The following is a 17,725-nucleotide window of genomic DNA, read 5'->3' on the forward strand; positions in this document are numbered from 1 at the left end:
CACTATGTTTCAAGTTGCTCACAGGGTAGAATTAGATACATGTTCAAAGTTGGAGATAGAAATTTATATTTAAGCAATGACACTCTGACCAGGTTTCTGATTCTCCAGGCAGGAGAAAACTTGCATAAACATGGCCTGCTTTCTTCTTTTCCTGCTGGAAGGCATTCTGACCTCATTACTTAGTTAAGATGCCAGGCACTCTGCACCATCCTTGCCATTACTTGTCAACAGATCGTCTCGCTACCTTTTCATGTCCCTACACAGCACCTTGTTCAGGTTGCCAGCTTCTGAAGCGGCAGATGTTCATCTCAGCAATGTTTCTAGAGTTATCCCTCAAAGTATACAAAACAATTGACAGCTGTGGTGACTGAGTCTGGTTTGTTAAAACTGGATGCTGAGAGCAACAAAGGTCCATCTAGTCAAGGCTATGGTTTTTCCTGTGGTCATGTATGGATGTGAGAGTTTGACTGTGAAGAAGGCTGAGCGCCAAAGAATTGATGCTTTTGAACTGTGGTGTTGGAGAAGACTCTTGAGAGTCCCTTGGACTGCAAGGAGATCCAACCAGTCCATCCTAAAGGAGATCAGTCCTGGGTGTTCATTGGAAGGTCTGACGCTGAAGCTGAAACTCCAGTACTTTGGCCACCTCATGCGAAGAGTTGACTCATTGGAAAAGACTCTGATGCTGGGAGGGATTGGGGGCAGGAGGAGAAGGGGACGACAGAGGATGAGATGGCTGGATGGCATCACTGACTCGATGGACGTGAGTCTGAGTGAACTCCGGGAGTTGGTGATGGACAGGGAGGCCTGGCATGCTGTGGTTCATGGGGTCGCAAAGAGTCGGACACGACTGAACGACTGAACTGAACTGAGCTGAGAGCTATTTAATAGGTAGATACCCAAGCCTAACATGATTGGGCATTACCACTGGGTTATAAAAGCCCCTGGGACTTTCTGCCACATGAAGTTTGCCATCTGCCTTCCAGTTCAGACTTCATTCAAATCAATGATTTTAACCAAAAGACACAGTCATGTATCCACAACTCGGGTTTCAAGAGCAGTGCAGACATTTCAAAGCCTTGATCTGAGAAGGTGGTTGAGATAAATATATAGTATTATGTTTTAAAATATATATGTAGTATACTATATATATATACACACACACACATATTTAAAGCTGAATATTTTACTTCTTTTTTCTTATTACACCCTGAAGTGTCTATGCTACAGCAGGACATAGGGTTTAGGGTTTCTTCACCACCTCTATAACATTTTTAAAAGGCATATATTTGTGCACATGATTTATTATAAAACAATATACATCAAACCTAAAATACCATTTTAACATATGTCTGATAAGTTATTTGAACTCTGTAACAGATTCTAAGCTAGCCTAGTATTTGGCTCCATGCCCTAAGATCAGGATTTAATCCTCCTAGGGACTTCTCTACACAGTGGGCTGGAGAGATTTTACATAACACACTGACACTGGTGGAAAGTTACAAAACTAATTAATGGCAAGTGTTTCAAAATCTTCCCCTTTCAACATAAATCATGAATTTGTTCCTTACTTGTGTAATACAGGATGCACTCAAAAAAAAAAAAAAAACTCATAAGGACAAATTTCTGTAAGGGAGGATGAGAAGGAAATGTAGTTAATAGAATAGTTTCAACAAGAAGGACTAGTCATGATGGCAAGCTCTTTACTTAAATTTCTTACTAAATTATCACATAATATGAAGTACATGTTAGTCAAGACCCTAAAATACATAAAATTATGAATCTTCAAAGATTACATGAATCTTTAGTCCCTCTTCACAAAAAAATAAAATAAAATAAAATAAAAATAGTTGACAACTGGGGCTGCTAAGGAAATAGTTCTGGAATAGTCAGTATATTCTTGCCCATTCTGGGCACCTGAATCTTAATTCCCTCGAGGTTGACTGGGCCACACAATCCAAGTATCTCTTTTTCCCCATGATGAATCTATCCTGATTAATAATAGGATACCAATGATTAGTATGAAATCAAGAAGGGCAAAGTACTTGAGAGCTTTGTTATCACCAATGTGGCAACTTGCAAAAGACTCTAAATTATCAATAAGTTATCAAGTCCATGAACTCAGGTGGCTCAGGTGGTAAAGAATCTGCCTGCAATGCAGGAGACCTGGGTTCGATCCCTGGGTCTGGAAGATCCCCTGGAGGAGGGAAAGTCTACCCACTCCAGTATTCTTGCTTGGAGAATTCCATGGCCAGAAGAGCCTGGCAGGCTGTAGTCCATGGGGTCACAAAGAGGCAGACATGACTGAGTTACTAACACACACACCGAGTCCATGGTGTTTGACTATCAGTTGTGAATATTAACCCCTCTCATTACTTTGCCAACAAAGGTACGTATAGTCAAAGCTATGGTTTTTCCAGTAGTCATGTATGGATTTGAGAGTTGGACCATGAAGAAAGCTGAGTGCTGAAGAACTGATGCTTTTGAACTGTGGTGCTGGAGAAGACTTTTGAGAGTCCCTTTGACTGCAAGGAGATCAAACCAGTTCATCCTAGAGGAGATCAGTCATGAATGTTCATTGGAAGGACTGATGCTAAAGCCGAAGCTCCAATATTTGGCAACCTGATGCAAAAAACTGACTCATTAGAAAAGACCTTGATGCTGGGAAAGATCGAAGACAGAAGGGAATGAGAGAATGAGATGGTTGGATGGCATCACTGACTCTATGGACATGAGTTTGAGCATGCTCTGGGAGTTGATGATGGACAGGGGAGCCTAGCGTGCTGCAGTCCATGAGGTCACAAAGAACTGGACACTACTGAATGCCTGAACTGTACCCCTCTCAGATAAATCTGTTGAGAATATTTTCTCCCAGTCAGTAGGCTGTCTTTTTCATCTTGTTGATTGTTTCCTTCACTATTCAAAATTTTTTAAGTTTGATTGAGTCCCATTTGTTTATTTTTGCTTTTGTTTCCCTTGCTTGAAGAGACATAGCCAAAAAAAAAAAAAAAAAAATAGTTAACACCAATGTCAAAGAGCATACTGGAGTTTATGGCTTCAGATCTAACATTTAGATCTTAAATCTATTTTGAGTTTATTTTTGTATATGGTAAAAGAAAATGTTCTAGTTTGATATTTCTACCTGTAGCTGTCCAGTTTTCCCAATAGAACTTTTGAAGAGACTATCTTTTCCCTTTGTATATTCTTGTCTGTTTTGTTATCAGTTAATTGACCACAGATGTATGGGTTTCTTTCTGGACTCTCCATTCTAGTCCATTGATCTATGTGTCTGTTTTTGTGCTGGTACCATACTCTTTTGATTACTGTAGCTTTGCAGTATAGTCTGAAGTCAGGGCATGTGATACCTCCAGGTTTAATCATCTCTCTTAAGATTGCTTTGGCTATTTGGAATTGTGATTCCATACAAATTTTAGGATTATTTGTTCTAGTTTTGTGAAAAACACCATGAATATTTTGATAGTGTGTATATGTGTGCACATACAAAAAAGCAAAATGGCTGTCTGGGGAGGCCTTACAGAAATGGTATGGACCTAACAGAAGCAGAAGATATTAAGAAGAGATGGCAAGAATACACAGAAGAACTGTACAAAAAAGATCTTCACAACCCAGATAATCACGATGGTGTGATCACTGACATAGAGCCAGACATTCTGGAATGTGAAGTCAAGTGGGCCTTAGAAAGCATCACTACGAACAAAGCTAGTGGAGGTGATGGAATTCCAGTTGAGCTATTCCAAATCCTGAAAGATGATGCTGTGAAAGTGCTGCACTCAATATGCCAGCAAATTTGGAAAACTCAGCAGTGGCCACAGGACTGGAAAAGGGCAGTTTTCATTCCAATCCCAAAGAAAGGCAATGCCAAAGAATGCTCAAACTACTGCACAATTGCACTTATCTCACAGGCTAGTAAAATAATGCTCAAAATTCTCCAAGCCAGGCTTCAGCAATATGTGAACCGTGAACTTCCTGATGTTCAAGCTGGTTTTAGAAAAGACAAAGGAACCAGAAATCAAATTGCCAACATCCGCTGGATCATAGAAAAAGCAAGAGAGTTCCAGAAAAACATCTATTTCTGCTTTATTGACTATGCCAAAGCCTTTGACTGTGTGGATCACAATAAACGGTGGAAAATTCTGAAAGAGATGGGAATACCAGGCCACCTGACCTGCCTCTTGAGAAATTTGTATGCAGGTCAGGAAGCAACAGTTAGAACTGGACATGGAACAACAGACTGGTTCCAAATAGGAAAAGGAGTTCGTCAAGGCTGTATATTGTCACCCTGTTTATTTAACGTATATGCAGAGTACATCATGAGAAACGCTGGACTGGAAGAAACACAAGCTGGAATCAAGATTGCCGGGAGAAATATCAATAACCTCAGATATGCAGATGACACCACCCTGATGGCAGAAAGTGAAGAGGAACTCAAAAGCCTCCTGATGAAAGTGAAAGTGAAAAGTGAAAAAGTTGGCTTAAAGCTCAACATTCAGAAAATGAAGATCATGGCATCTGGTCCCACCACTTCATGGGAAATAGATGGGGAAACAGTGCAAACAGTGTCAGACTTTATTTTTCTGGGCTCCAAAATCACTGCAGATGGTGACTGCAGCCATGAAATTAAAAGACGCTTACTCCTTGGAAGGAAAGTTATGACCAACCTAGATAGCATATTCAAAAGCAGAGACATTACTTTGCCAACAAAGGTTCATCTAGTCAAGGCTATGGTTTTTTCAGTGGTCATGTATAGATGTGAGAGTTGGACTGTGAAGAAGGCTGAGCGCCAAAGAATTGATGCTTTTGAACTGTGGTGTTGGAGAAGACTCTTGTGAGTCTCTTTGACTGCAAGGAGATCCAACAAGTCCATTCTGAAGGAGATCAGCCCTGGGATTTCTTTGGAAGGAATGATGCTAAAGTTGAAACTCCAGTACTTTGGCCACCTCATGCAAAGAGTTGACTCATTGGAAAAGACTCTGATGCTGGGAGGGATTGCGGGCAGGAGGAGAAGGGGACGACAGAGGATGAGATGGCTGGATGGCATCACTGACTCAATGGACATGAGTCTCAGTGAACTCTGGGAGTTGGTGATGGACGGGGAGGCCTGGCGTGCTGCGATTTATGGGGTTGCAAAGAGTCGGACACGACTGAGCGACTGATCTGATCTGATCTGATATGTGTGCTCAGTCATGTCTGACTCTTTTTGTGATTCCGTAGACTATAGCCCACCAAACTCCTCTGTCCATGGAATTTTCCAGGCAGGAAATACTGGAGAGGACTGCCATTTCCTTCTCCAGGAGATTTTCTTGACCCAGTGATTGAACTCGTGTCTCTTGTGTCTCCTGTATTGGCAAATGGATTCTTTATGACTTGCACCACCTGGGAAGCTCCATATTTTGATAGGATATATATTAAATAAGTAGATCGCTTTGGGCAGTATGGATGTATTAACTCTTTAAACTGACGAACATGATACATCTTTTCATGTACGTTTCTATCATCTTCATCAGTGTCACAGTTTTCAGAGTACAGGTCTTTCACATCCTCAGTTAAATTTATTCCTAAGTATTTTATTCCTTTTCATTCAATTATACATGGGATTGTTTTCTTGATTTCTCTTTCTGATAGTTATGCTTTCTTCTGTATCACCTATTTGCTGTTAATTACTTCTAGTTTATTTTTTTCATTTCAGTTATTGTATTCTTCAGTTCTGACTTGTCCCTTTTTATATTTTCTATTCTTTGTTGAAGTTTCACTTTGTCTATTCTTTTCTCCAGTTTAGTGAGCATTTTTAATCCTATTGCATGAACTCTTCATTACATAAATTATTCATCTGTTTCAGTTGGGGTTTTTCTGGTGTTTTATCTTTTCTTTCATTTGGAACACTCTCCTCTGTCTTCTCATTTTGTTTGATTTTTTTCTGTTTGTCCCTATGCAGTTATGCAAAACAGTTACCTATCCTTGTCTTGAAGGTGTTATCCCTATGTGGATGTATCCTCATACAGTCTACCTGTGTTCAGTGGTTTTGGTGCGAAACCTGAATCTGAAGTGAGGACAGGCTATGTGTTCGCCCAGGGTGCACTGGCAGCTGACACCTTGGTGGGGCATAAGGTTGGATGGAGGGGCTCTAGCCAGAGCCAGGTGTGAGCCAGGGCTTCTCCCAGGCTTCATGGCAGTTGACACCCTAAAGGTGGAGGGGCTGGGGTCCAAGGGGCTGGAGTAAGAGCCCTGAATGAGTTGGGCTTCTCCCCACCACAATGGTGGTCTCAGCCTTGACTGGGGGTAGGGCCAAAGCCCAAGGTGCTGGAACCACAAATCTCAGCTACTTCTGCTTTTCCCCAGGACAATGTTGGTCTCTGCCTTGTTTGGGGCCAGAGCCAGGGCCCCAGAGGCTAGAGCCAAAAATCTGAGCTAATTCCACTTCTCCCTGATGCAGCAGTAGTTGCCTTGGTCAGGAGTGGAGCCAAGGTCCAAGAGGCTAAATCTGCAAATCTGAGCTAGCTCCACTTATCCCTAGCATGATAGTGATCTCCTCCTTGCCAGACCAGAAGAGGCTGGAGCAGGAGCCTGATACGGGCTGGGAGGAAAACCGAGGTGGTCCTGGAAGGCTGACCAAGTACCAGGCAGTTTTTAACCTGCTGCTTCTTCTCTGGAACTGGAAACAAGCAAGGCTGTCTGTAAATTCTTAAGGAGCAGAGTCTCAGTTTCCTACGGCTCCCTGGAATTCTACTGCTCTTCAAACAAGCCAAAGAATCTTCCCAGTGCTGGACCCCAGGGTTGGGATGCCCAGTATGGGGCTGAAACCCCTCATTTCTCAGGGAGGATCCTTGGGCCTATGACATTCCCTTCATCTTCTGGGTCACACGCCATGGTTGTGGATCCTGAATAGATTGCACCTCCTCCCCTCCAACCTGAACCCAGTTCTTTCTGTACAACCCTCATCACAGAAGAGCTGTTCTGAGAGTCCTCAGGTGATCTGCAGAGATAGTTGCTTTCTATATAGTTGTACTTTTGATGCGCTCAAAGACGGGAGGGGAGTTCAGGGTCTTCCTACTTAGTCATCTTATTCCAACCCCGGCTTTCACGGCTGCATGTGTTTTCAATCATTAGAGAGAAGTGGGAGGAAGAAGCTACTTTTTTACTTCCTTTCTCTTTGACTCACAGATATCACTTCTGGTGGCCTCACGTCATTGATTCTGCTCCATTTGTAGGCTTTCACTAGGATTGAATTTTAGTTGTTACTTCACACCTTCTAAAATTACATAGTAACATTTTTTCTTTTACCTACATCTGCTCCCTAACACTCAAATTTGACAGATTTTGAAGTTTTTCAAAATGTATTTTAACATATTATCTGATAGGTGTTTGCTTAATAAAAGAAAAAAAAGTTTATTTTCTCTTTCTTCTTTTTCTAACAAATGTGCTGATCCCAGATTTTTTGACTGCGTCCATATTTTCCAGTCTTCAAAAGTTGTATACTGGGACAAAATTTAGTTTAGACAGGGGCCAGGATAGAAGAACAAAATCCAAAGTTGGACATCCTTGAAATTTTTCATGTTGGTTGTATCTGTGAAGTTCATCGGCAGTTCTGAAAAGCAGTTTTAAAGTCTAGAATCTTTAGTTCAAATACTGGATCTAAATTTGCTAGTTCTATAGCCTTTGGCAGATTAGTTAGCATCTCTGAAACTTGATTTTTCTTTTGTAAAATAGGGGTGATGTTTTAGGACTTGGCTCCAGAAATGCTTATAAGAAGTAAGATACAGGACACAAACTCCTGTCCTTAGAATCATTACCTCACTTAATTCTTATAGCATCCCTATGATACTAATATTGTCTCAGTTGTACAGATTAGACAACTGAATATTGACCATAGTCACAGAGCTAGTATTCATTCATTCAATACAAATGGATGGAAAGCCAGTTATGTGCCTTCAGGGAGCCTTTTATTCTAATGCAGAGAGATGACAATAAACATATAGCAAACACACAAATGAGAGTTTTCAAAGCAATAACTGCACTGAGAAGATAAAACAGGGTAACAAAGAGAGAGTTATGGACCAAGAGAGGTGTGTTCAGAAAGGCTCCTGAAGAAGTAACATTCAGCGACACCAGAATGATGAAGAAGAGCTGCAGAACAGCCGACAAGTAGAGGGAACAGCAAGAGTGAAATCAAGAATATGGGCTGTACATTCGTAAATGTGCAACAAGCAGTTGATAGTCTTACTACCTTAAAAGGAGGCTTGCATCTCTGGGCAAATCTCTTGTAACTTTAGCCTTAATCAGAGAATGAATGTGTGTTAGTCTCTCAGTCATGTCTGACTCTTTGCAACCTCATGGACTATAGCCCACAAGGCTCCTCTGTCCCTGGAATTCTCCAGGCAAGAATACTGGAGTGAGTTGCCATTCCCTTCTCCGGGGGATCTTCCCAATCCAGGGACAGAACCCGGGTCTCCTGTGTCTCCTGCATTGGCAGGCGGGTTCTTTACTATCTGAGCCACCAGGATTATATGGCATTTAGCAGTCTTCTGGGTTTGTAATGTCTCTAGTCACCAATTTGTTTAAGTTGAATAACATGTTGTGTTCCATATATTTGTCATTCTGTGATTTCAAGGTGACAGGGTGATCAGAAGGTGAATGTGCCTGTTGTGTTTCTTGCCAGGTGCTAACTTCAAAAGAAACGCCCTATCCATTAAGCATCAATGGAGAGGAAAAGAGGAAGAAAAGCTTTTAATGAACAAAACAATCCAAATCATTACTTGGCTACTGGGGCACCACAGGAGACAATTTGCTTAGTGCTCTTAAACTGGGGCTGACTAGCCTCTCAACAGAGCAGGAGCAAAGCTACCACATAGATAATGTCTTGAGGAGAGTTGTTTTCTCCTAAAGAGTCCATGGTATTGACAGTTTCTGCTGCCACATTTCACATCTTCTTGTGGCTCTGATTGATTACACCATCCCAAGATGTCAAATATTTTGAAAAGTATTAGAACTTGGCAGGAGGTTTTGATTGGATTTGTGACCAAACTTATTCTCTAGTAATTTTCTCTGATTAATCTATCATTTACACATTGTGGTATGTTCCTCTTGGATAGGAGAGGAATTTTTCACATTTGGGTATACAAAGGGAGGAGAATCAGAAGCTCCAGTAAGACCTCAGGTAGACCAATAACTGTAAAATCAGTGATTCAACGTGGCTACAGTACTTACCACAAGGCATAGACCTTTACACCATCCACATAGGTCCCGAAATGAAAAGATACACAGTGAGTATGTGCAAGGAGCACATCAGAGTCACTGGCCTTAAGAATGTGAAAGTAAGAGAAGTAAATTGTATGCCACCTTAAATAAGGTATGTTATTTTCCTAGGGTTGTCATCAGTTCAATTCAGTTCAGTCACTCAGTCGTGTCCGACTCTTTGTGACCCCATAAATCGTAGCACGCCAGGCCTCCCCATCCATCACCAACTCCCAGAGTTCACTCAGACTCACGTCCATCGAGTCAGTGTTGCCATCCAGCCATCTCATCTTCTGTCGTCCCCTTCTCCTCCTGCCCCCAATCCCTCCCAGCATCAGAGTCTTTTCCAATGAGTCAACTCTTTGCATGAGGTGGCCAAAGTACTGGAGTTTCAGCTTTAGCATCATTCCTTCCCAAGAAATCCCAGGGCTGATCTCCTTCAGAATGGGCTGGTTGGATCTCCTTGCAGTCCAAGGGACTCTCAAGAGTCTTCTCCAACACCACAGTTCAAAAGCATCAATTCTTTGGCACTCAGCCTTCTTCACAGTCCAACTCTCACATCCATACATGACCACTGGAAAAACCATAGCCTTGACTAGACGGACCTTTGTTGGCAAAGGAATGTCTCTGCTTTTGAATATGCTATCTAGGTTGGTCATAACTTTCCTTCCAAGGAGTAAGCGTCTTTTAATTTCATGGCTGCAGTCACCATCTGCAGTGATTTTGGAGCCCCAAAAAATAAAGTCTGACACTGTTTCCCCATCTATTTCCCATGAAGTGATGGGACCAGATGCCATGATCTTTGTTTTCTGAATGTTGAGTTCTAAGCCAACTTTTTCACTCTCCTCTTTCACCTTCATCAAGAGTTGGCAAAACTAATACAATTATGTAAAGTTTAAAAATAAAATTTAAAAAAAATATAACAGAACAAGATAATTTTGAATGATGAGATTTAAACAAACAAGCAAAAAAAAAGAGTTGTCATCATAAAGTACCAAAAATGGGGTGACTTACAATAGACATTTACTCTCACAGTTCTGCAGGCTGTGTTGGCAGGACCACGCTCCCTCTAAAGACTCCAGAGGAGAATTCTCCTTTGCCTCTTCTATTTGCTGGCAATGAATGGTTTTCTTTGGCTTATCAATGCATCACTCTAGTCACATGGCCGTCTTCTCTCATGTGTCTTTAATTGTCTTCCCTCTGTGCATGTTTGTCTCTGTGTTCAAATGTCCCTCCTTTTTGGGGGGAAGGGGTAAATTGCAAGGTTGTGATTAACATATACATACAATTATATATTAAATAGGTAGCCAACAAGGACCTACTATATAGCACAGGGAACTCTACTCATAACCTAATGAGTTATGAGTAGAACTCTAGTTCATAACCTAAATGAAAAAAGAATGTGAAAAAGAATAGACTACATGTATATATTTAACTGAATTACTTTGCTGTACACCTGAAATTAACATAACATTGTAATTAGCCATATTCCAATATATAATAAAAATTAAAATTTAAAAAATTCTCCTTTTTATAGGGACACCAGACATACTGATTAGGACCCTTCCTAATGACCTCATGTTAACTTGATGACCTCTATAAAGATCCTATTTACACATAAAGTCATATTCTGAGGTCCCAGGATTTCGAATGTCCTCTTCAGAGGACATAGTTCAACCCATAACACTAGGTTAGACTACAGGTTGTTGACACTGAAAGCTGTAACCTGGGTTACCCGGAGAGGGATAGAATAGGACTGCCAGATTTAGAAGAAAAAAGATGTTTGAGTAAATGTGAATTGTAGATCAATGATGCATAATTTTTTAGTAGGAGTATGTCCCAAATATTTTATGAGACATACTTATGTTAAAAATGTATTGGTTGTTTATATGAAACTTAGTGACAGATTTTATTTTCTTTGGTTCTAAAATCACTGCAGACGGTGACTGGAGCCATGAAATTAGAAGACACTTATCCTTTGGAAGAAAAGCTATGACAAACCTAGACAGCATATTAAAGAGCAGAGACATTACTTTGTCAACAAAGGTCCCATATAGTCAAAGCTATGGGTTTTCCAGTAGTCATGTACAGATGTGAGAGTTGGACCATAATGAAGAACTGAGTGCTGAAGAATTGATGCTTTCAAATTATGATTCTGGAAAAGGCTCTTGAGAGTCCCTTGGACTGCCAGGAGATCAAGCCAGTCAATCCTAAAGGAAATTAACCCTGAATATTCATTAGAAGGACTGATGCTGAAGTTGAAACTCTAATACTTTGGCCACCAGATGTGAAGAAACCACTCATTGGAAAAGACCCTGATGCTGGGAAAGATTGAAGGCAAAAGGGGAAGAGGAATCAGAAGACGAGATGGTTAGATAGTGTCACCAACTCAATGGACATGAATCTGAGCAAACTCCAGAAGACAATGAAGGACAGGGAAACCTGGCGTGCTGTAGTTCTTGTATCATTTTGTGTCTGAGCAGACACAGAATGCTGACTGAACATTCTTTAACTGGATATGAATGCAGCATCGTTAACTGGGTGTCCTTTGTTTTATCTGGTAATCCTAAAATAGGCTCTTGTGAGCTCTTCTTCTGATAGCTTCTAGGTTCCTCTCATCTACCCCATCAAGATACAAGAAGAAATGGCGATACATGCAAAGAACCTGCACTAGGAGCTCTGAGCCTTGAGTTCTGAGCACCCAATATACTATATAGGTGTTCTTTGATTTTCTAATTTATTCATTTTTAATTGAAGGATAATTGCTTTACAATATTGTGTTGGTTTCTGCCATACAGCAACATGAATCAGTGATAGATAGGTATACATATGTCCCCTCCCTCTTGAAATTCTTGAACCTCCCTCCCACCTCCCACTCCATCCCACCCCTCTAGGTTGTCACAGAGCCCTGGTTTGAGTTCTCTGAGACATACAGCAAATTCCCACTGGCTATCAATTTTACATATGGTAGTATATATGTGTCCATGTTATATATAGGCGTTTGACTTAATCAAAGCACTTAACAACTCTAAGACTCAGTTTCATTATCAGTTAAAAATAGATATAAGAATATCTTTCCTACTGACCTTTTATTATTGCTGTGATGCTAAAACAAGATAAATGAAGCAAAGATACTTCCCAAATACATAAGCACTATCATAGTAGAAAGTTGTTTTTATAGCTTCGGATTTAGGAGCTTGAAGTTCTGCCTTATTTCTTACTCAGAAAACCAAATAAAATCAGCAGATAGAGTGTGGGCACCTCCACATCTTACCTTTCATAAATTAAGGGCCTCCTTGAACCATTGACCTGGCTTCAGTACTTTACAGTAAAGGATTAAGAATTGGAATGAAAAATGTTGGCCATAAAAGTGGCCCCCTGAGTTGTTGACCAGTCCATTTTACTTTCAGACCTCCGCCCTGAAACATAAAAATGTACTTCCATACAACACTTTAGTACCTCTCATTTTCTGATAAAGGAATTAATGTTTGTGTACCTGTAGGCAAAAAGTCACTTTTTAAATTCAGAGAAAAATCTCATTTAAAAAAAAAAAAAAAAAAGAAGGAGAAAAGAGAGGCCCTGAAATGCTGAGTATTGAGATCACAGCCTTTCATGAACACTATGCAACCAATTCTGGCGAAAATTTTCAAATAAGAACTGGAATAATTACCCACACTGACTAAATAAACACCCAATGTGGTTGCTATCAAAATGAAAATCCATCATTTCTGTATTGACTCTAAGGGCCCATAATTAAGTAGGCTTGGCAGCTGTTTTAAATCCATGCACCTAAGAAGGAAAATTATATGCTTTATCCAGTGAGGAGATTGTGGTTTGTATTTTAAATTTTGTCTCCAAGGGATTTTTTTTCACCAGTAGGTAAACAATTTTTCTTTACCTGTTTGAAGCAAAGTACTCTTATCAGAGTTTATGAAAAGCATCATAAAGTGAAAATTAATTTTCAGTATGAAATTTAGTATTGCAATGAAGTTTCATTACAGTAGATTGCTGCAACCTATGTAACATTTCAAGATATTTACCATTCTATTTTTCTCAAATGTACTCTTGTTAATATATACTACATAAGGGCAACAATGTACTGTCATTATTTCAATTGGGCATATAAGTGTGTTACTGTCAAGTGTTAAAGCAATTGATTTTTTTGTTGTTGTTTTCATGAAATCTTTTATTTTACAATGATCTTCTGCTTCCTGCAAGACCACTGTATACTATGAACAACATGCATGGTCTACACCTCTTGTAGGTATACTTGTAGACTGGGGCAAAGAATAAATTCTGTGAAACTGCCAAGGAGAACAGGGTTAAAATATTTATGTTGCCTAGAGTAAACACCTCTTGCTTTAACAGGGACTTTAACTTGTAAGTAATATTTTCCTCTTTAATTTTATGTTTAATTTAGAACATGGGCTCGAGACACTAGTCTTTTATGGTAGTCAGTGACTTTATGATAACCAGTGATTCCCCCCTGCAACACCCGAAGGGTCAGGTCACATCGTTAGAGAGGAGTACAGCTAAAGAGATGGGGAATCAGCCTGTTCGTCTTGCTGAAAGGATTTGGGAGTAAGAATAAAACGGGTCTGGAGGAATCAACCTACCTGACTTCAGGCTCTACTACAAAGCCACAGTTATCAAGACAGTATGGTACTGGCACAAAGACAGAAATATAGATCAATGGAACAAAATAGAAAGCCCAGAGATAAATCCACACACATATGGACACCTTATCTTTGACAAAGGAGGCAAGAATATACAATGGATTAAAGACAATCTCTTCAACAAGTGGTGCTGGGAAATCTGGTCAACCACTTGTAAAAGAATGAAACTAGAACACTTTCTAACACCATACACAAAAATAAACTCAAAATGGATTAAAGATCTCAACGTAAGACCAGAAACTATAAAACTCCTAGAGGAGAACATAGGCAAAACACTCTCTGACATACATCACATCAGGATCCTCTATGACCCACCTCCCAGAATATTGGAAATAAAAGCAAAAATAAACAAATGGGACCTAATTAACCTTAAAAGCTTCTGCACATCAAAGGAAACTATTAGCAAGATGAAAAGACAGCCTTCAGAATGGGAGAAAATAATAGCAAATGAAGCAACAGACAAACAACTAATCTCAAAAATATACAAGCAACTCCTACAGCTCAACTCCAGAAAAATAAATGACCCAATCAAAAAATGGGCCAAAGAACTAAACAGACATTTCTCCAAAGAAGACATACAGATGGCTAACAAACACATGAAAAGATGCTCAACATCATTCATTATCAGAGAAATGCAAATCAAAACCACTATGAGGTAGCATTTCACACCAGTCAGAATGGCTGCAATCCAAAAGTCTACAAGTAATAAATGCTGGAGAGGGTGTGGAGAAAAGGGAACCCTCTTACACTGTTGGTGGGAATGCAAACTAGTACAGCCACTATGGAGAACAGTGTGGAGATTCCTTAAAAAACTGGAAATAGACCTGCCTTATGATCCAGCAATCCCACTGCTGGGCATACACACTGAGGAAACCAGAAGGGAAAGAGACACGTGTACCCCAATGTTCATCGCAGCACTGTTTATAATAGCCAGGACATGGAAGCAACCTAGATGTCCATCAGCAGATGAATGGATAAGAAAGCTGTGGTACATATACACAATGGAGTATTACTCAGCCATTAAAAGAATACATTTGAATCAGTTCTAATGAGGTGGATGAAACTGGAGCCTATTATACAGAGTGAAGTAAGCCAGAAAGAAAAACACCAATACAGTATACTAATGCATATATATGGAATTTAGAAAGATGGTAACAATAACCCTGTGTACGAGACAGCAAAAGAGACACTGATGTATAGATCAGTCTTATGGACTCTGTGGGAGAGGGAGAGGGAGAGGGTGGGAAGATTTGGGAGAATGGCATTGAAACATGTAAAATATCATGTATGAAACGAGTTGCCAGTCCAGGTTCGATGCACGATACTGGATGCTTGGGGGTGGTGCACTGGGACGACCCAGAGGGATGGTATGGGGAGGGAGGAGGGAGGAGGGTTCAGGGTGGGGAACACATGTATACCTGTGGCAGATTCATTTTGATATTTGGCAAAACTAATACAATTATGTAAACTTTAAAAATAAAATAAAATTTAAAAAAAAAAAAAAAAAAAGAATAAACGGGTCTGTACCATTCTGGCTATCTCACCATGGGAGTAGAGCTTCCCAGAAGAAAAAATGACAAGGAAATGAGAAAGTCAATTCCTAGGCAGATTGATAAGAAGTTTGGGGTCCCTGAGGAGGAGAAAGGGGTCTGGGGCTCTCAGGGAGGAGACAGGGGTCTGGAATTCTCAAGAAGGGGTAAAGGATGAATGTTTTTTACTACACTCCTTAGTAAGAATTATATAATAACAGTGTATCCTGATTGAGGACAGTTTATCCTTCTTGAAAACCTTCTGACTAAACCTGTTATCTTAAAATGTATATTGTGGGAGTGGGTCTGATAAAATTTCTACAACCTTGAGACATTCTTTTGATTTATTGTAATAACCAATTGAAAAAGTGTATTAATTCCCTTGCTAAGACTAGCGAGGGGGTTACTCTCCATCCCCCTCTGATGTCTATGTCAGAAGCTTTCTCTGTCCCTTTTTCACTTGAATAAAACTCTGCCACACAAAAGCTCTTGAGTGATCAAGCCTGGACCCTGGTCCTAAAGCTAAATCTTCTTCTTCAGAGATCACAGATCCAACATCGTTCACCATAAGCGATCAGTAAGATGACATCTACTGAGCAGACCCACCATGCAGACACATCCATTGATAAGCCTGTCAAGTGTCCATCACCTGAGAGTCCCAAGCAGCCTGTGCATAAGTCCCAGGTCCTCATTATTGGTCAGTGTATGCTGCAGAGGACCTTGAATTCTCTTTCAGAGTAGTCTGAATCTGGATCTCCCTCAATGGGGAGTATCTAAGGCTTTTAAGCTTTAGAAAGGCTTTATTTTTAGATGTGCAAGTCTTTGGACAGATAAGTATGTTGGGCCACAACAAGACTAGGCTTTAGGACTAAGCAAAGTTTGTTTATTACTAGATCACACTACCTTTCGAGAAGTGAATCATGACTACTTTCCCTTTGCTGTACTTGTGCTTGTTAACTATTTCGTACCTTTTTTTTTTTAACTTTACAATATTGTATTGGTTTTGCCATATATCAAAATGAATCTGCCACAGGTATACATGTGTTCCCCATCCTGAGCCCCCTATGTCGTACCTTTGTAAAATGGAAATCAAATAAAACAAAACTTTAAAAAGCATTTCACAATAGTTATCTCAAATCTCTCATCCCCATCTTATAGCTGAGGGATATATGCTTCAAAGAGATGGTGTGACTTTCCCAGAATCCCACGGTAAGTAAGTCTTCTTAAAGTGCCATATATCAATTATTCCTTCACTGAAGACTATTGATGAGAACCTACTAAGGACCAGGCAATATGGTAGGTGCTGGAATCGATTGGTGATCAATCAAGAAATAAGATGTACATGGTCCCCACTCTCTTAGAGCCTATGGTCTGTGAAGGGAGACAGTTAAGTGAGCAATAGCAACACTGCGTGATGAGTACTGTCCTAAGTGAGGCCAAGGGCACTGCTGAGAGGTTGTGAAAGGCCCCATATCACCACCATCTCAAGTGAACTATAGAGAGCTCTGATTGCATGCCTGCACTGTGTCATCACTTTGCAGGTATTATCTTTCTTAATATTCCCCCCAGCTTGATAGATGAGAAAAGTGAGACATGGAGAGGTGATCTAACCTACTCAAGTCACAGAGAAAGGTAGAGCCCAAATTCCACCAGAAAGTCTGATCCAAGTCCACACACATAGACCTCCACTTTTACCACCAATTCTAATCTTCCTGAGGAAAAGATTAGGATATTTTGGCTAGCAAAGTAACCCAGAGTTTTGTCTAGTAAGGCAGAAAGGACTGAGAAACTAATAAAATTAAGTTTGTATTGCCAGAGCATAGAAATTCTTTTCATGTTCCAATTGACCCACAGTTGAATCAAAGGATTTGGCTACCATGTTCATCTCTGCTATATAGAAATCAGGGCTTTTATCTTTTGTAAATCAATCAGGAAGACAGAAATTACCAAATGGTATCAGTATGACCACAGAGTACTTAACTTACATAGCCTTTGAGTTTTGTTGCTGGAAAAGCATCTAAACGTCAACCCTCTAGAAGACAGGTCCAGGGTCAAGCTTGTCATGGTACATGGAATGATATATTTTCTCATTTTTCCCCTAGCCTGTCTTGAATTTCATTTTTCACGATTTTTTTAAACATCCATCCAGGCACACTTAAGTTTCCCATTCTCACTGGTATGCTTTTATATCAGGTAAAACCATGTTTTATTTGATTTGGTGGCCTATATTTCTTTTCTGGATACTAATTATGAATCTAAAATATTGCTAGCAAT

This window comes from Bubalus bubalis, chromosome 19 (assembly GCF_019923935.1).
Source record: "Bubalus bubalis isolate 160015118507 breed Murrah chromosome 19, NDDB_SH_1, whole genome shotgun sequence".
NCBI lineage: Eukaryota > Metazoa > Chordata > Mammalia > Artiodactyla > Bovidae > Bubalus > Bubalus bubalis.